The following is a 20309-nucleotide window of genomic DNA, read 5'->3' as shown; positions in this document are numbered from 1 at the left end:
AAAAGTACTCTAAAATTTAATGGCTTAAAATGACTGTGTATTTCTCCTGTTATGGTGATAGGCTGGGCTCTGTCCAGTGGTTCTGGGCCCTGTGGTGACAGCTGACATCAGTGACTTGACAGTGTGCAGGAAGCTCAGCTAGAGGGTATCCAAGACAGCTGGTCCCATGGTCAGGGCCTCTGGATGGCTGAAAAGCTATCAGGATGCTGTCTCTCTCCATGTGGTGTCTCCTCATTCAGTAGCCTATCCTAAGCCTGCATGCATGGCAAAAAGCAAAATCCCTTATCACTCAGTCCACATCCTAATGGTCACAGCAAGTCTGAAGGCAAGACTGGATTCCAGGGGAGGCAAGATCGGCCAGTCTCTTGATGGGGAAAGTGTCAGCTATGCATCTGACAAGGTGGGAGGAAGTGTCCAGGGCCATCTCTGCAGCTCCTTGACCACAGAAAGCAAGAGTTCTGCACAGATTTGTGTGTGAAAAGATAAGATTTTTTCCCCCAAGAGAACACATACGCTAAAAAAACTCTCTCTCCCACATGCCTCATTTGAAAAATTATTTTAAGTTATATCCTAGCTGATGAAAAGGATAGTTGTTAAGTATGGCAAAGGTATGAAAGACTGGTGAGCAATACTGAGACAAGCTGAAACACACAAGTGTCTCTAAGTAACTGTTATAAATAGAATGGAAATGTGAAGATGAATATAAAAATAATTCTTAAAACGTGAGTCATACCGTCTAACAAATGTCTGTCTTGAGCGAGTGTGTGTAAACAAAGACAAGAGAATGAGAAGAAGGAAGCTGGTGGGATTCGAGCAGGGAACTGGAAAGCAGGGTAAATTCCACACTAGACATAGCAGAGCCAGGCATGTTTTATTCTGGCAGTCATGGAAGGCAGTTTCCAGTAAATGAAAGATAGCCAGGGTTCTTTGTTTCCCTTTCCCTCAGAACTGCTTGCATTTTAGTAGACGGTCTTCTGGCTCCATGCATGTGCAATTTCTCTTTCCCTCTCTCCTTTGGGACCTCTTTGTTTTGCCCTGAAGACATGTCTTCTGAAACACACAGTGAAGGTTTGAGTTATAAACACTCATGCAAACACAGGCACACAGAGGTTTTTTAAAAATGCCAATTTGTTTCCTTGCAATTTCTGATTTTTCACAATCTCAAACAGTATTTTTTTCAGATACGATAAGCAGCTCTTTTGTAAGTCATCTTCTAGCTTAGTAAATTTATAAATGGCTAAATGAAACTAAATGGTACTCCAAAATAAATCCCAATGTACCCCAGATGCCCGTGCAAGGGCCCCTGCCCAGTGGTCCTATTTCTGAACATGTCTTGAGCCCACCTCTTTCCTCCAGCATCCAGCCCTACTTCCCTTGCCTGGCATCTTAGCCACATCTTATTGCTGGGACAAAATACCTGATACCCATGACTTAGAGGAGGAGAGATTTATTTGGGCTCGCAATTTCTTTGGGTTCAGGCCATGGTCAGCTGAGTCCAAGACAGAAACACTGTGGTGGAAGGGTCTGGTGGAAGGAAGTTGCTCATCCCATGGCAGCCAAGAAGCAAAGGGAGAAAGGAGGAACTGGGGTCGGAATCCAGCCCACTAGGTCACAGTCCAGGGACCACCTCCAATAGGCTCCCTCTCCTAACAGCACACTCAGCGGGGAACTAGCACAGGTAAGTCCAATGGTTAACACAGTGCCCCATGACCCAGTCACCTCTCACTCGTGTGAGAATTTGGGGGACATTTTAGCTCTAAGCCACAATGCCTGCTGACTGGAAGCAGCTTTCCCTGTCTCCTTCCTTTGCTTGCTCAGCTCCACCTGCAGTCCTGAGTGGTCATTTTAACAAGCAGATAGACACTCTTCCTGCCTGTAGTCCTCCCAGTTCTCTCCTGAGACCCTGCAGCCCTTTCCCTGCTCTGGGACATCCACCTTGGGGGCTTGGCGCTGGCTGTGCATCTGCCAGCACTGGAGTATTCTTCCCTGGAAGCCCATGTCCGAGTGCTTTCTGTCATTCACCTCAGCTTGAGCAGCCTTCTCAAGGGGACCTTCTTTGGCCACCCAAGAGAGTAGGCCCTCAGCCATTCTCCCGCCCCGCCCTCTGCATATTGAGGCTTACACCTCCAGGCCTTCAACCTTCAAACTGAGCTACAGCCCCAACATTTTTTCAAATTTTTATTTTGAGACAGAGTCGTGGGAGTTTACTAAGTTGCCCAGACTAATGCTAAAACTTGTGGTTCTTCTGCCTCAGCTTCCTAGGGTGTTGGGATTACAGGACAGAACCACCAGGCCTAGCTTCTGCTTTATTTCTTCATAGCATGATAAGCATTTTGAAGGAAAGATTTTATGGATCTGTTGGAGTCAGGAGTTGCAAGGAGAATTACATACAAGACACAGAATTTATAGTATTATTTATAATGATCAGCCAGAGTTAAATACAAGAAAGTTCAGGAAATCTATTCACATACTAAAGACCTAAGGAAATCCAGTGGAGGGCCTAGATCCCAGAGCAGTGTCCTGCTTGGGTCCAGCTGAAGACCTAGAGCCCATGACAGTGCCTCCCATGAGTCCAACTGGAGGCCTAGAGCCTAAGACAATGACTTATGCAAGTCATGGATCTGTGCTGGGAAGGCCCAAAAGTCAGTGGCAGAACATAGAAAGTCTATGCCAGCAGGGTGAAGGCTCTGTGCCAGTCAGGTGAGGGTTCTGCACTGGAGCTATGCAACAATGCTCAAGATGAGGACCAGGGCTTCCCTGAAAAGTACCACAGCCATCCTCAGCAACGTGAGGTCTCAAGCTCCTCTAACCATGAGAACATTTGAGTACATGTGAGGAAGCCAGCATGACAAGCTTCTTCTGGAGATTCAACAGCACACATCTTCCCCTCAGGAGCCAGGAAGCAATGCTCAAAGTAAGGTCCAGAACTTCCCCAAAGTGAACCATAGCACTCTGAGTGACAAGGTCACCAGCTCCTCCAGTGATAATGGCCGAATTCATATCAAGGAAGCCAGCATGACCAGCTCCTCCAGGAGAACCAATGGCTCCAAACAACATCAACACTAGGAGAACTCACAATGCTGTGCTCTTCCTCTCCAGGGTTCTTTTTTTTTTTTTTTTTTTTTTTATCAGTACCAGGGATCGAACTCACCACTGCCTGCTTGCAAGGCTGGCACTTATGCCACTGAGCTAAATCCCCAGCTCCCAGGTCTCTTTTTTATGCCTGCTTTCCTCAGATAGGCCATCCACGCTCAGCACCAAGCTAATTCAGTTCAGTTGGTGTTTAGGCTGACCACTGGTTTCCAATCCACTATACTATCCATCATATTTCTCTAGTAAGAATACAAGTATTCTTTTCAAAAGACTAGAGAATATATAAAGTACACTCTATTTAGCCAAAAAAAATAAAATATAGGAAAGATAGGATTTTTAAAAAATTAAATACAGAAAGCACAAACAATCCAGAAGAAATCAAACCAAATTCATTGGTTGAGATTAAAAATAACATCTAATTATGATGTATATTCCTTCTAAAGGAAAGTAGTGATACAGAGGGCTTTAAAACAGAGGATGCCAAAGATGGTAGCACAAGCCTGTAATCCTAGCACCTGGGAGGCTGAGGCAGGAGGACTTTGAATTCAAAGTCAATCTGGGCCACCCAGTGAGATCCTGTCTCAGAAATGTCAAAAACAAACAAACAAAAAATAAAACTTTATTAGGCGAATGCAAATACAGAAAAGTAAAATCATGACGAAAATTTCAGTCAAAGAATAATAAATCAAGGCAAATACATCGCATATGGCAAAGGATATTTGTTATCCTGATGACTAATGCAGTCCATGGTGAAACTGTAGTACACATAAATATTTATGCATAGTGTAACTCAGCATGTAACTGCTGTGGTGCAAGTGGTCAAAAGTCAAAGAAAAATACCAGAACTCCAACTGAAATGGAAGACCTTAGTACACTTGCCTTAAATACTTTTAATTTAGGGAAGAGGTTGTGCAGAAAACAAGATAAAAACTGGGAGACTGGCCAGCAAGTAAGATAGTAAAAATAAACGATGGAGATTTTGAATAACACACGGGATGAGTTAACTGAGCACTCACATTCACTAACAAACAGCTTCTCACTGACTGACTGCTATATGCTAAGCCCAGACCTGGGTCATATACCTTTTTCTGATCACTGTGGAGACTTTTTTTCAAAATGGATCATCATGTACTAGATCACAAAGGAAGCTCCAACAGATTTTTAAAAAGCAGGAACTGCACAAGCTACATTTCCTGACCACAATGCAATTAGCCTGAAAATCGATAACAAAAAATCAACAACAAACTCAAAGCTTGGAAATTACCATGGATTAGGCCAAGAATGTTGCCCAAAGGGCCCCCCACCCCCACCCCGGCAGGCTTGGTCACCAGCCTATGGTGCTAATTGGAAGCAGGAGTCTTTAGGAGGTGGGCCTGCTGGAAAGAAATGAGGTCACTAAAAGTTCAGCCATGAAGAAGTGAGGCCACTGGAGGTGTGGCCTTGGAAGCCTTTTGGGACCTCTCTTGCCCCTCCATTTTTGCTTCTTGGCTACCGTGACCTGAACAGCTTTGCTCCAGTCCCCGCTGGGATGTTCTTTGTTGGCACAGGCCCACTGCCTTAGGCTCAGATGACGATGAACAGAAACTGTGAGCCAACATAAACCTTTCTTCTTCCTAAACTGATTATCTCAGCTATTTTGAACAGCAACAGAAATTTAACACAGACATTTTTAAATGACTTAATTGATCATTTAAAAGTCAAAATGTGGGGTCAGGGATTTAGCTCAGTGGTGTAAGCGCCTGCCTGGTAAGTGTGGGGTCATGAGTTTGATCCACAGTACCCAAAAAAAGTCAAATCATGCTGGGCGTGTTGGTACAAAGCCTCTAGGCCTAGGTGACAGCCATCGAAGGTCACCGGCAACTATCACATCACCTTCTCCTTCCCGTAAAGATCTTTCCTAGGCAGATGGGCCAGTCCCAGGAGGAGGCCTGTTGGCACCCACCGTGTCCTAATCTTACAGAAGTACCTCCTGCCTCCCTCCAACAGTCATAGTCTCAGAGCTGGCCCTGGCTCTGCGGCTCTGCAGAAGAGCCACCTGATACATGCTAGAGAACTTTGCTCTAGGGTGGGCTATTTCAGCTTTGCTGGGGCTCAGCAAACTCCTTTCCACAGTAAAAGATGCTTCTTGGGTAGGTGGAAGGTGGGGCAAACGGGCCCCAAGTGGGATCTGTGAGGCCATGCAGGGAGCATGTCCATGGAGGATGTGTTCAAGACAGTGGGTGGAAAGAGCGGGAAAGGACCAGAAGGGGCAAAGGACAGGCAACTTTAGCTTTTACCTGGAGCCCTTTTGATATTTGCAGTGAGACCTTCTAGCCTCATGGCAACAGGAGTGAGGCCGGGCCACCAACACTGAGCACACAGGTGAAGCTTTCCTCAGACGGGTGGGTTTATCTCATGGAGAAGGGGCTGGGGCTGACGGAGAGGAAGTGAGCCAGGCTGTAAACAAAGCGAGGGGGATTGAGTTGCTGGGGGGATTGGGGTCTGGCTGATCAAACCTAGGTTTGGGCTCAGAGAAGTCTTTCATTAACTTGAAGACACAGCCAGGTGACTTTCATGGAGTGATTGTACCCACTTGGGAGGAGCTCGTTATGGGGTGCTGTGCTCCTAAAACCCCAGGTGACTGAAAGTTTAGGCAATGATGCAGACTTCTAGGCTCCGCTCCATGAGTCCAGAAATGAGGCACTGTAACACTGCCAGTGAGGGAACCTTGAAAAGCCCTAACCCCTGAGATGGTCGCCTCAACCTTGAAAGGGGCGAGAGAGGCAGGGTGTAGGGACATGACTGTGGGTCAGTCCACCCTCAACACCCTGAGGCTTTGGGTTTGTCTTCTGTACCCATGATGGCCTAAGTTTAACTGGCTCACTTTGTCCATAAACTGCTTCATTCTGGGACTGGAAGGGAAGAGGAGGGAGCACCATGAGGCCCCCATGAGGCCCGGTTGGCCTCTGTCCACATCTTGTTTTTTCCATAGATCCAACCTTTCAGGAACTGCCTGTTAGCATTGCCTCAGAAGAAGAATCCAATTGCTTCTTCCCAGCTGCATGACTATCAGGTCTCTCTGGTCCTCCAAGTCTTCCATCAAACCACACTTGCCTAAGGAGCCCCCCTCAATCCCCCAAACACTGAATTCTGCAGTGCCTGCGCCTACCTATTCTACCCACCCCATATCACCGACCTCTTCTAACACCTCAGACTGCTTAGGGGTTGAAGTGCACAGCTTTCCTTCTGTCACCCTGCACACACCACTCTTTCCACTCTACCAGGGCAGGAAAATTTCCAAGTGTCAGAAAGCCCAGCATGCAGCAGCTGATCAATTATTTATTAAGTGGGTGATTTGGAAGCAAAGAGAATTGCAGTGGGTGATCTTTGCTGGGAGCTGAGCTGGTGAAGAGCAATACTGGGGTGATTTTTAAAACACATGGTGTGTGTTTAAACTAAATTATTACAGTAAAACACATGCTGTCATTAGTCTCACTGGAAATCCCACCCCTCCCTTTGAACAGGCTCATCTGCAGCAGCTCTGGAGTCCTCTTTATGAGTGTCTTTATGAGGTGTGAGCCAAAATACAATCAATGCTGCTGCCAGAGTGCCATCCAATGGCAAGGCAGGCTTGTAAAAACGTGCCACTGCATCCCGTCCACCTTATTCACTGGCTCAGGCACCTCGACACTTTTGGCTTCTCCCCAAAATCAAAATGGCCATGAAAGGTCAGTGTTCTGAATTAATTCAGGACACGGAGGCAGCCACAACAGCACAGCTAATGACACTCAGCAAAGAGGACTCCAGAGCTGCTTCAGAAAGTGGCAAGAACCCTGGGATGAGTGTGTGTGAAGCGAGGGGGAGGATTTTGAGGGATATTCAGGGCAATGTGTCTTTCACCATACTAAAATTTATTTTTTTTAAATTTTTAAAAAACTTTTTAAAACTTTTTATCGGTACAGGGGATCGAACTCACGACCCGCCCTCTTGCAAGGCAGGTGCTTATGCCGCTGAGCTAAATCCCCAGCCCCCGTAATAAAATTTAATTTTAAATATTCAGTGTAGTTTGTGGATTACACCTTGCAAATAAATTCCGATATTTTGGACGTCGGGAGCCACACACCCTAATACGGGTGAAGTCCCAGTCTCCTCTTCTATGGGTCTGAAGAAAGAAGAACAAAAACAAGATCCTTGCGCTTTCCACCTGCAAAACAAGGTCTCTTGGGCACCTACGAGGTGCCCTCTGCCGCTCACTCTGCTTCGCCAGCTCTAGCACCGGGGTCAGCTACTCGCGAAGGTGCGGTAGGCTTATGGGGGACACCCAGCCGAAGCCCAGGTGAGTGTTGGGACCCCAAAGAAAGTCGGTTGGGAGAGTCTGCGGGAACTCAGCCGTGGGGCGCAGAGTAGTGTTGGGTCGGTCCGGCTACTTCGGATCCCGGTCCCCCAAACTTTAGGATGCCAACCCCGCGGGGGGCGGCGCCGGGGAGCCGGGGCGGTGCCGGGGAACAGGAGGGGGGGTTGTCAGGCCGGGCTGCGCAGGCGCCGATGTCCCCGCCGCGCCCCCTCGTGGGCTGGGGAAGGCTGCGGGCAGGCCCGGTACACAAAGCCCTTCCCCCTCCGGCTCCCCGCCCTCCTCCGCGCGCTCCGCCCGCTCCGTCCCCTCCGCCTGGTCGGGGAACCCAACTCCACACTCATCGGGCCGCCGGTCGCCCCCGCTTCGGGGACCTGCGGGACGCGCGCGAGGTAAGGGGCGGCACGGGTTCCCACCGCGGCGCCGGCGCGCGGGTCCCGCTGCACTCACTCCTCCCCGCGCGGAGATTGGGGTACTCTGGGGTCCTGGGAGGGCAGCAGGGGACTGGATCGCGGGGTATGGGTCAGGGTGACGTCGCGCAGCGCTGGGACTTTGGGTCCAGGAGGCGTAACGGGTGTCCTCGGCTGACCCCCGGGGACGCAGGCGCGAAGACTCGGGGCGCAGGTGCGCACTGCGTGAGCAGGTGGGGACTTTGGCCGAGGCCCTCTGTCGGTGGCTCTCCGGGCGTCCGGGATCTCTGGGGCTGCTGTGCAGAGCCGGGCCGGAGGCGGCCCGCGCCCCCGGCAGGGTGCCGCGAGGTCAGTGATGGGGCGGGAGGAGCCTGGACCCAGCCAGGAAAGGACGGGCCACTTTCCCACTGGGGTGCCGCGCCCCTCTGGCCACGGCCTCCACCCATGGCCTGGGCTCCCACCAGCTATGGGGCGTCTTGGACGCGGGGACGGCAGGGCTTGCGAAGGTCAGTTTGAAAGCCTGTGATATGTGGCCAAGAAACACAGAGCAAGTTCTGCCCCAGGCTCTAGAGGCGTCTGTCTTCTGAGCGCTGGACCATCCCCCGGGGCATCGGCGTGCAAGGCCCGCGCCCCTGATAGCCTGAAGCCTGCGGTCTCGTCTGGAGGGTTCTGGGAGCAGTGGGGTTTCTCAGGAACATGCTGTAACCAACAGGGAACTTCAGAGCATTCCTCAACCGACAGGGCTTTGCAAAACATTGAAGCAAAAATAAACACTTGGCAGTACGCAGGAATTAAGAACAATAGCATTTTAATGCAGTGTTTTTCAGAGACTAAAAAATCCGTGATAAACGGTTTCAACATTTTAAATAAAGATGGGCTGCTGTTCTGCTCCAGCATCTTGTGTGATGGGAACTGTCCTGTCCTCTCCACATATATGGTCCCCTACTCTGCGGTTTATGAGGTCGAGAGTGGCATGCGATAGATTGGGCAACTTTGGCTTTGTGCACTGCTGTGTTTGTCGCTTGCGGAGCTTCCACTGACTTTTCCCCCAGTTCAGTCCTGGGAGGAAGTTTAGGAGGAAGTGTACATTAATTAGAGTACTCTGTGTGTCACAGGGACCCTCAGATGTCCCCCATCCTTTCGCCCCTGTAGGGTACATCACCAGCCTCCACTTTGGAGGGGTCTGGGACCCAGAGGAGCCTTTACATCAAGACTTGGTAAGAAGGTTCTTGACTTAGACTCTTGGGTGTAAGGAACTCACTGTCTGTCCCGGAAGAATGGGCTGTGACCAGGACCTCCCTTGTTCCTAGATTCTGCTGAGGAGCTTTCAGAGTGAGGAGACCTAACTCCTCAGTAATAATCTTGACTGCGTTTTGTAGGTGAGGAGACAAGGGCTTGGGAGCAGGTGAGGGGGTTGCTTGGCTACAGCCCAGTCCCCAGAAAGTCAGGTGGTGTAACCTGGAGGAGGTTGTGTGCTAGGGGACATTTTTACTAAGAAATGATGAGGTTCACAGTGATCAACTATGGCAGGGAGATGCTCCTGGTAAGCTGGGTTTCCACAGCAGGACTTTTCAGAGCCTTTTATGTAATGTGCACTGGGATGACGCCCAGTGCTCTTCCTTTGCCAGCTTCCTCTGGCCACAGCACAGTCTTTCTCTTGAAGTATCTTCAGGATCCAGCATTCCAAGGAGTCCACTTGGGGAATGATACTTACCTCACCCAGAACCTTGTGTCAGCGGGGTTGGTTCCAAGGAACGTGGATCCCAGAGGGGGAGGTGCTCAGTGTATGGAAATGTAAGATCTGGTCCTTAGGCAGCTGTGCATGCATAGATCACATCTGGGTTGTTTTCCATCCTTTACCCCTCTACCCTACCCCCTATCCCTGCCCCAATATCCAAAAATCTGTCTCCCTTTTCTAAAATCTCATTTTATTCTTTATTTATATTTTGATTCTCTCATTTAAGAAACATTAACTTTCTGTATCTGACTGCACAAAGCATTATGGTGACAAGATCCATTTTCCTCCAAATGACATGATTTTATTCTACTTTAGGGTTGCAAATGGAGATTGCATTTTACTCAGGTCAGATCATCAGAGACACAAAAAACCAATGCTGGTGAGGATGTGAGGAATAAGAGCCCTTGTGCATTGTTGGTGGGAAAGTGAAATACTACAGGTTTTACAGATGGCCAAGCCTTTTAGAAATATTCTAGGTAGTCAGGGAGGGCAGGCCCTCAGGAGAAGTCAGCGCGGGGGACAACCTTAACTGGAGGAGCTTTTGGTGAAGGTCTGGCCTCAGGAAAGAGGACATGACTCCAGCCCTCTACTTCCCCTCGGGATGAACAGTGTGGTTGATATTCTAAACAGGCATCAACCACCTTGAGTGTGGCACCAAAGCCTCCGTTCCAGGAAGAGTTCCTGTTCAGTCCTGGTGTGTTGGCTACACAGCTTGCTTCCCCATTTTATCAGTTAGCCTAAACAGTTATACTTGTAATCTTACTGGCTGACCATACTCATGGGTGATTTTCCATTGGATCAATGTTACCCAAGCAACAGTACTTACAATCTTACTAATTGGTTATAGTTTCATCCCACCTTAGACCCGCCTCACCTCCTGGTTTTGCTCTATAAAACACCCCTGAGAAGTGGGGTCCCTGGCAACCCAGTCTCAACCCCTTCTGTCTTTCTTAGAAGCTTTCTTTCCCTCAATAAGTAGTTCTGCTCTACTAACCTCCATTGTTCCTAGAATTCATTTTTCGATTTTAGAGAACAGGAACTCAGTGTATTGGGCATCTTGCAGGTTGGAAGTTGTATTTCCCTTAGATTATTTTGAGATCCTTTATCAGCCCTATATCACAACCACTGTTGAAATTAGAGATTGCTCCAAAAACTAAAAATAAGAATTCCGATTGACCTAGCTATACCACTCTGGAAAGAGTTAAAGGCATCATATTTTGTGACCCATGCACACCCGTTGTTACAGCAGCTAGTTCACAATAACTAAGCTCTGGAAGCAGCCTGGATGCCCACTGACAGGTGAATGGATAAATAAAATGTGGTATTGATCTGACATAGGGGAAATAAAATGTAACTCTCAACCTCCTAGATATCAGATATGCTGAGTTTGTGTTTTCCGGAACCAAAGAATGAATTCTAAGGAACAAGGAAGAGTCAAGGTAGGAAATAATTTTTGAGAGAGAGCTCAGGACAGACAGGAGGGGACCCGAAAAATGGGTTGCTGCAGACCCCACTTTATAAAGGAAGTTTTATAGAGCAAAATCACAGGGAGGGTGCAGTGTGGGATAAAACTGATCAACCAGTGAAGACTGATTGTGTGCTTAGCTGCTTAGTTATACTAGTCTAATTGGGAAGATGGTCTCATAGCAAGTGTACATGGATAGGACAAGGGCCATTTTAGAAAGAGATGAATCAGGGTGTCTCACCCCCCTGGGGTGACTGATGTTAAATTACCGTTTATCTCAAGAGGCATGCAGGCCTCCGGCCACAGATTATAATGTGGTTTCATCCTCTGCATTGATTCCTGCAATGGCCTAGCCCTCTCTGACTGCCTATTTTTACCTAGCTTAGCTGTTCATAATATATGCACAGTGGACTCTGTCGCCCACCCTTGTAAGTCAGAGTCAGCTGCTGGCTTGACAACCTTCCACATTTGCCTGACACAAGTCAGTTTCTAAGGTTGGAGCACATCAGAGGCTCTAGAGTCTATGGCTCAAATCTCTTGGGTGCTTCCTGGCTAGAGAAGAGTGCTCTGGGGTGCAGCTGTGTCTGAGGGAGGGGATCTGGTCTTGTACCTAGAGAACTTCATCTCTGCTTACCCATCCACTGAGTGGGAGGAGGCATCCACCTACTGAGTTTTAACACCCTCTCCCTTCCTCTCTTCCTGGATGCCAGCTGTGTTGGTTCTGGGCAGAGAAGTTAATCTACTGGACAAAAGATAGCAAGAATGTGTCTCTGGGTTGGGGGCAGGCCCAACCCAGCCAAGAGCTGCCCCAGCTGACCCCTTCCCCCAGGATCGGCAGCGCCCAGTTCCTGTAAGCTCTGTTTGGGGTCTGGTGCTGCTGGCTCCTCAGCCTGCCCTAGCAGGGAGTAGCTGCCAGGCTGTGTGTGCTCCAGGGCAGTTGAAAAGCAGATGAAGAGGGAAACAGAGTTAGCATTTCAGGGGCTCCAAGGAGAGCTGGACAGGAGGAGGAGCCCTGGGAAGGGCGATATGGGGATCAGAAAGGCCTGCCACGTGGATTTAATGTCCATCAGCAGACATTTCTAGGTCTCTGGTGCTGAAATTGTATCCCAAGATTTGTTTCATGGCTTTTTCCAAAGTGTACAAAGTAGGAAGTGTGGCTCAGAGGTTTGTACGAAAGAGGGTGGGGTCCCTGACATCCAAGGAGGGAGTCTGTGTGAGAAAGGGGCTGTCAGTGGGGTGACTAAGAAATAGCGGACAGCCAGGGAGCTGTGTGTGTGCGTGTGTACACATACATGCACACAGAAGTGTGCTTTCATGAGTGTGACCACGGAACTGGGTAGATAATAAATGCTGTGTGTGATTTTTTTTTTCTTTGTGGGGTGGGTACTGGTTATCAAACTCATGACCTTGTGCTTACCACGTAGGTGCTTGCACCACAGAGCTAAATCCCCAGCCCCATGTGTGTGTGATTTTTAACCTGTTGAAGATACTGGATGTCACCTCATTGGAAGGTCCAACCCATGGCAGGAAACACAGAGGCCTTGGACTCTGTGGGGACAGAAGCAGGATTTGACAGACAACTGTAGCTAGAAGTCCCAGGTTGAGCAGGATGTGGAGCATGGTAAAATCAGGGGAGTCCACTTGGGGTAGGGGTGCAGAGAAAGTGACCTGAAGCAGGAAGGAAGGATCCTGCACTGGGGACCCAGGGCCTGCAGCCTGCTGGTCGTGGGTGCTGCTGTGATTGGCCCCGTGACCCAGGCCAGTCAAGGGTAAGCTCTGTAGTGTCAGCCAGGTGAGGTGTGGACGGTGTGTGAACTGAACCACATGTTAATTCAGCCGCTTACGAGAGGACTTGGATCAGTAGTAGCACATGGTGTGTGAATGGTGAAGGAAAGGAACACGGCACTGGCAGTGTTTGCGGCAGAAGCTTCTTTAGCTCGCTGATGGTTTGATGAGGGCCATTTCCTGGAAAACTTGAAAATACATTAGATCTTTCTTTTAAAACAAAGCTGTGGGCATTCTACCCTGTGTGAAATGCCTTATTCTGGTCAAAAAGCTTAGTTTGCAAGGACTGTGTTGCTACCTTTGAATACCCCAAGGCTGACGGACCCTGATTAGGGACCCCAATTCAGTTTTATGGAGGAAAACTTATAAAGAAGTGTTGGCTTATTGTTCTAAACTTTCCAGAAGTAATATAAAGGATAATGCTGAACTTTATAGTACACACACAGTATTTAAGACTTCTTAGGTTCTGTGTCATTTCTGTTTGATGGCATATGGCCAAGTGTCAGCGTATAGCAGTGAAATCCTCAGAACTGAGTCATTTTAAAAATTGGACTAGGAAGTATTTGGTTGTACACTAATAAATTCAGTCCTTATTTCAGTTGAGTAGGTTAACCAAAGCAAATGGGATAAAGAGACATTTCAGTTTTCATCCACAGATAGGATTTTAAAATTCATAGGATTCAAAATTCAAAAGCCCAAATTCAAATAATTAGCTAGATGAACCTTAGTTGCTTTAGGAAGCATTTGGGGGGGGGCGGTAATTGAGGTTTGAACTCATGACTTTGTGCTTGCCAGGCAGGCACTTGTGCCACTGAGCTAAACCCCTAGCCCTCACAGTTTGTTTCTTTACTAAAGAAATTATCAGATTTTCCTCCGCACCCCCCCTCCCCCAAGCTGTGGCTTGGTTACAGAGTACTTGTTAATAATGAATGGAGGCAGATGTCTCTCCTGTGTAGTAACCAAGGGCAGCTGCACGGGTCGGGTTGCACATGGGCTTTGGGGCTCCGGAAGGCAGCCGAGAGCCTACACCTATGGCCTCGCTGCATCCAGCCAGGTGCAGTCCACCTCAGCGCGCATGCGCAGGGCCTGAGCGCCTGCACCTCAAGGCCCTGTCGCGCAGGTTTCTCCCCCTGAAGCGCTGAATGCGCATGACTTTTGCCCGCTTTCCTTTTTTTTTTTTTTTCCCCGCTTTCCTTTTTGCATGATCTGAGGCTTGTGCATTTCCTTTGGATTGCTTCAGTGGCTCCTGCGCATAGAAACCTTTGCAACTCCTCGAATGAGCCCTTTGTATTTTCTTGTTTCTGGTATCATCGCTGTTTATGTGTGTTTGGCAGGCAGCTTGTGGAAGAAGGAGGAGACTTCATTCCTCCCCTCAGGGGTGCCCCAGCCCAGCATCACTGGCTCTGTAACACAGGCACCCTGAAATTTCCTTGACAAATTCCCGTTATTCTTTTCAGTCAAGTCTTATTCCATGTGATCTGTTTGGCCCATAATAATAATAAGCCCAGACACTAATTTGGGAAGAAGCAGTGGTTTCAGGCCCTTTTCGTCCAGGTAAGCCTGCAGCTTTGGTGTGCATCCAGACCATGGGTGCGTGCTGGTCTCAGGGCTGTGTTGACAGATGGATCTTGCAGAGACAGGGCCTGTGGTGTCAGCACACTGGGAAGAGCGGTGTCTCCACCATTCCAAGTTCATTTGTGTCTGACTTGGGCAGGGGTCCCTTCCTTTTACAGTTCCAGCCTCTGGGATGATGTGGATGCGTCCGGGCAGGGACAAGGCCGTGAGGCCAGTGCTTAACTTGGGAGATGGACTCCTCTGAACTGGAAAGCCCCTGCTTCAAGTTCTCTGTGCTTTTCTGGTACAGTGGTTTTCCCCTTGGCAATTTGGAGATCTCAGTGAGAACAGACAGAGGTCCCTGTTTTTGTAGAAAAGATATTTTCCCCTCTCTCCTTTATTGATGGAGCACAGGCATGAGATTTGTTAGGCTCTTGGTGGGTAGTGTTGCTAAGAAAGGAGAATACACCCCAGGAAACTGAGCCCAGCCGGAGGTCTGTGGATTCTGAGCAAAGGAGGAGGGGAGGTGACTCAGCAACCAGGAGCAGCAGAGGGGGAGGAAGGTGCTTCCTTTAAAGTGAACCGCTCTGGGCCAACGAGGTCTCCTGTCCCTCCCCCTTGGTGGAAACCCCTCTCCTGGTCCTCTGTCATGAGCACCTCACCCCTTCTCATATTCTAAGCTTCCTGCCTTAGCAGAGGACATGTATTCTGTATTGCAAACAAATTCCTGGGCACATGGCATATTCCAGGTATGCCATTGTCTTTCCCAAAAAGTGTGCAGGGTGACGAACCTTAGAGTGCACACATGATCTAAATAACACAGATTGCTCACTGCAATTGAATACTGGCTCTCGTGGTCCCCTTCAATTAAACTATTCCCAGTGGACTCTGGGATGGAAGCTCGGTCACCTTTAAGAGCAAAGCTGGAGAAGGGCAAGTGCAGGGTGGGCTCCTAGATGTCCTTGTGTTGGAGGGAGCAGTGGGTGAATATGGAAGACTCCAGTCCTGCCCTGGGTATTGGGAAAATACTCAGAGAGCCCAGGAGCTGGGTGCACAGGGGAGAGGGCTGTGATTCTTCAGAGCTCCCTGCTGGCTTCTTTGGGAATACAGCGAGGGCAGGAAGGAGGTCAGCAGCAAGAACTGTGAGCACAGAGCAGAAAGACAATTTGGGCAGGATCAGATGGGGGGAAAATAAAGTTTTAGCAATGAACACAATGGTGGGCTCTGCAATTCTGTAATAGTAAGGGCCAGGGCTATAGCTCAGCTGCAAAGTGCCTGCCTGGCAAGTGCAAGGAGCTGAGTTTGATTCCTGACACCCAAAAACAAACAAAAAAACACCAAATAACTATACAATTCTGTAGTGGTATTCTGGTCAACAACAACTGAACATAAGACCATGTGACCATGTGCTGTAACGTGTGGCCGAGTGTGCATCAGCGCCCTCTGTGGGGTTCCCACTCCAGAGTCACCTTGGCTGTGATTCTCAGACCTGTGCCACCGCTTAAGATCCAGGGCTGAACTTACTACTCAGGTCCTTCTCTGGTCTGATCCTATTTCGTTTCATTTAAATACTCTGCTGGCGACCTGCTGGAACGATTCCACATTGGGTTATGATTATTTTATTCTGAGTCTAACCTGCTTGAGCCTCCCACAGCCTCCTCTGCTTTGGGGACAGTCCTGGGAACCCAATGCAGGGCCTCACACAGGTGCGACAAGTGCTGTGCTGTGGATTTATACCTGCAGCCCCTTCCCCTTTTCACTGAGAACTAGAAACACCAGTAACCAGCAGCCACCTGGCTAGCTGCATCCTTCTGCCTCTGCCCAGGGAAGTCCTGCTTCTATGTACAGTTGATCCCAGCATCTCCACACACTCAAGGACGTTACTGCTGCAGTCATCACTCTTATCCGTGGGTGGCCTGGTCCTCAGCTCGCCATCCAGGCATGTTCACACTGTAATTTCACCCCTCTCTAGAGAAGCCTGTCTCCACCCCACGTCCGCCTGTGCCCCGACCTTTTCTCGGCTGTTTTTTCTCCATACCCCTTGGGACTCTGTCACTGTCACCAGGTCCCCTCCCCATCCTTGCTGGGTGGTGCTCCTCTCAGGATCTGCCCTCAGAATTCATCTGTCCAGGTCCCCAGTGGCTTCCGGGCCCCTCATGTGCTCCAGTTTTGCTTTCTCAGCAGCACCTGACATTAACATGGGTGGTTGACAGGTGTGAGCCTTGGCCTGTTGTTTTGGGGAGCATGGCCTAGTGCACGGTTAGGTGCACAGAGAGAGGCTCTTTGGATACTGAGGAAGTGCAGCCACTCCGCACAGCTGAAGTAGAGTCAGGCTTCTGCCTGGGGAATGGAGGTTCCCGGTCAAGGTGCCCAACTCACCTCCGTGCAGCCCTGACCCACGGTTGTAGATGTGTGGTGGGAGAGGTGTGGGAAGCAGAGACGGGGGCTGAAGGCCTAAAGACTGGAGAAGTGCCCATTAATTTGGTGACTTGCTGTCCCTTGGGCCATTGTGGCATTGTGAGTTTGCATGACCTTCTCCTGATGGCACTGAGGGTGCTGGACAGTGTCTCCTGAGCTGTGGGCCCTGGATGAACTGCATCTTCTGCTCCTGGCTTCAGGTGTCTGAGGGGCCAGTGGCCCGTACCTGGGAGATGAGTGGCAGGATTTCAGAGCTCCCGGTAATACGGAGATTCCGGTCACACATAAAAATGACTTGAAAGTAGATAAAAATGATTCAGTGATGAGATGTAAATATTACATAATCTTATAAAGTATAGACAGCCCAGTAAATGTGCCATTGGAAGCTCCTCCTCCTAACCCTGAGCTTCTGAGAACCAGCTGCCAGGCAGGGTTTGGAAGCCTTTGCCTGCAGAAAATCGGTATTGAGTGAGTTTGGGTATCTAAACTCAGCATACACAGGGAACTGGCTGTGACTCAGAGGTCGGTTCTTCCTTCCCAGTTCGCTGAGGTGGGGAAGGCCGTGCTGGGGTTGCCTGAGAGCAGAGGATGATGGGATTACACGATGAGCTCCACACACCCAACCCTGATTCCATTCCTGAGGAAGTCAGATAAGAATGTGCACTGGGCACATTGTTTTTCTTAGAGCAGCGAGTGATAAAAAAAGGTATTTTTGCACTAAAGAAGTAAGGAGGGGGGATCAAGAGCCAGACAGAACAGAAGAGCAGGAGGAGTGTTTCCAACCAAAGAGTCCATGATTCTCCGTCTCCGCTATCATGGATGTGAAGGAGTGGAAAGTGCTGCTAAAAATCATTCACATTCTAGAAGAAGACAGAAGGGAATAGGCCCAGGTCATTGCTGAGTGCCACGTGTGGTGTCCGTTTACCTATGGAGACAGCAGGGGACTTCCCAGACTCCACGGCTATTTCTCAGTGCAAGGTGTAGTCCCCTCTTGGACTGGGAGGCTGAAAATTCCACAGACAGGACTTCTGTGGAGCAGGGGTGGCCCCAGCACTGCACACTGGGCGAGACTGATTGCTCAAGGAGTGGAGCTGGACTGCAGGGAGGAACTGGAGCTGAGCAGAGGAACGCGCTGTGAGGAGCGTGCATGAGAGACGTCAGAGCTGCCCACTAACCACCTGCACCAGTGGAGGTGCCAGAAGGTGCCAGAACCAAGCAGTCGTATGGAGGAGGCTGGCTTCAAGGAGCTGGAGCTGTGGCAGGATCAAGCTGGAGCTGTGGCAAGAGCTTTGGGTACAAACTCCTGGGTAGCAGTTTCCAGATGTGAAGCCAGGGAGATTGGCATTGCCCAGGGAGATCATGGAGGGGCAGGAAGGCCCTAGGTGCAAACTTTGTCTCTAAATATGGCATACATGGGCCAGGGGTTTAGCTCAGCAGTTTAAGTGCCTGCTTGGCAAACATGAAGTCTTGAGTTTGATCCCTCGTACCAAAAAAAAGAAAAAAAAAAAGTATGGCATACATTGTCTTGAGATCATTGATGTCCAAGGGGTGGCCACCTGTTCATTTCCTTCAGCTGCCTATCTTCCTCGTGAATGGAGCCTGATGTGGAAATGGGATTCTACCCGTAAGCATCTGGTCACTTGGTCACAGGCTTCCTCCATGCGGTGGAGATGCCCGCCTTTTAATTTGGGACAAGGATACCTCTGGGATTTAGCAAAAGACTGTCAATAGAGTCCTGAGGGGCAAGATCATAAATGGTCATCCTGAGGACCAGTATTTGTTGAGTTGCATGGGTGTGTGTGTCACTCCTGGCTGGGCACACCTCAAGCCATCTTATTATGTACTTATTTTGAAGATGCGGACTCTGGTACCTTGGTGCACTGGGAAACAGGCCAGAGCACAGGAACTTGCTCAAGATCATGCCCATCAATGGTGGCACAGAACTTGGCCCAGGTGTTTCCTCTGGCAGAGCCAGCACACTTGAGTGTCCAGCTACCCCATTTCTCTGTAGATCAGAGGAACCATCCCATCCCCTATCCTCCCATCCCCCAGCCATGCCCAGAGGGGCAGGGCACTCCACATTCAGAAGCTTTGTTCTCCAAGCCCGCCCAGCCTGCTCTGCTCCAGGCCCAGCTGGTGGGAAATGCCCTGGAAACTGGCTTCCCACTTCCCCTCTCAAATAGGGAAATTCTTACATTTTTGTGACATTTGTAGTTTATTACAGATTTCCCAGGCATTCTCTGATCTCTCACCTTTGTGTGTCCTGAAATCCACCATTAACTTCTTTCCAGTTATAGTGGTTTCCTTCATCCATGGCTTTGCATTCCACAATGTTAGTAACCTGCAGTCCAAAAATATTAAACAGAATGGGGCATGGTGACACACACCTGTGATCTCAAAGCCCTCTAGGAGACAAAGGCAAGAGAATTACAAATTTGAGCCCAGCCCGTGCAACTTAGCAAGACCCTGTCTCGAATAAAATTGTGGAAGGGACTAGGAGAATAGCTCAGGGCAAAGGAAAAGTCCAGAAGTAAATAATTCATTTAAAATTGTGCATTATTCCAGGTAACATGGTGACACTGTCGCGCTGTCCTGCTGCTCCGTTCAGTTTGGAATACTAATCATCTCTTTGTCCTGCCTGTGTATCCACATTGTGGTCACCATCCCAGGTCCCAGGATTAATCACTTAGGAACCTTCTCAGTTATCAGATTAATTGTAGCCTTATCAGTATGTGATCACTGATCTGCTTTATTATTATTATTAATCCGTTACTGCACCTAAGATGTAAATGAAACTTTATCACAGGTATTGTGTGTAGTGAGGAAAGAGCCTGTCTGCTACTCCTTTAGTTTCTAGTTAGACCCTTTGGCTGCATCTAGGAACCCGATTACTCTACTACAAGCGTTGATTCCCAAGGGAAGAGCATCAGTGTTTTATTAAATGAAATGACCAAGGTATGATGCTTCTGTACCTTTTAAACAAAGAACAATCAAAGTATGAAGGAATGAAGGGACAGAGCCATCTCAGGCTGGTGCTCCTAGGAGGGTTTACCTGGAAGGTAGGGATTGTCTCTGAGTTGTTTACTCAGGTTCACTGTAACCCCAATTATCAGCCCCTGATTTGGGAGGGACCCCTCTTTCTGAAGTTATAATGCCTCCAGGGATTTCAGCTTCAGATAAGTAATATACTGTACCCCCACCAGATGGCGTGGCCCTGGCTCCTCTATTGGTCTAGCCAGCCAGGGTCCATGAGGGGTTCAGTGCTGTCTGTTTTCAGGACCCTGTGGGGGTCTAGGAATGTGATCTTCCTGGGTAAGCAGGGCCAGCTGTGACTGAGAAAGAGGAGATGGTGGGAGGTAGGGTGGGGGGTGTTCCCAGTGGGCCTGTCGAAGAGGGAGTGTTCTCTGTCGTGCCCCTTGTCCTCAGTGGTGGCAGAGGGTGATTTGTTTTAAACCGCCAGGCTTTAGAAAGGCTGTGAGTGTACCCAGGGACCAAGGACACAGGGAGAGGGACTTA

General features: G+C 49.2%; 1 protein-coding gene across 2 annotated transcripts in view; it reads left to right on the top strand.

Annotated features, from left to right (window-relative positions):
• Nucleotides 1-7641: 7641 nt before the first annotated feature.
• The window catches only part of Rin2 (Ras and Rab interactor 2), a 170100-nt gene continuing 157432 nt past the window's right edge, over nt 7642-20309 (top strand). The window contains exon 1 of one of the 2 annotated variants that reach the window (XM_003476376.5): nt 7642-7815. The gene's annotated coding sequence lies outside the window, so the exon portion shown is untranslated. Of the gene's footprint in view, nt 7816-8985; nt 9051-20309 lie in introns of those variants that run through there. The other variant, XM_013159807.3, reaches the window with a different exon arrangement.

This window comes from Cavia porcellus, unplaced genomic scaffold, assembly GCF_034190915.1.
Source record: "Cavia porcellus strain 051 isolate PalLab524CR breed Dunkin Hartley unplaced genomic scaffold, mCavPor4.1 scaffold_5, whole genome shotgun sequence".
NCBI classification, from domain to species: domain Eukaryota; kingdom Metazoa; phylum Chordata; class Mammalia; order Rodentia; family Caviidae; genus Cavia; species Cavia porcellus.
This window is presented reverse-complemented; position numbering and strand designations above follow the sequence as displayed.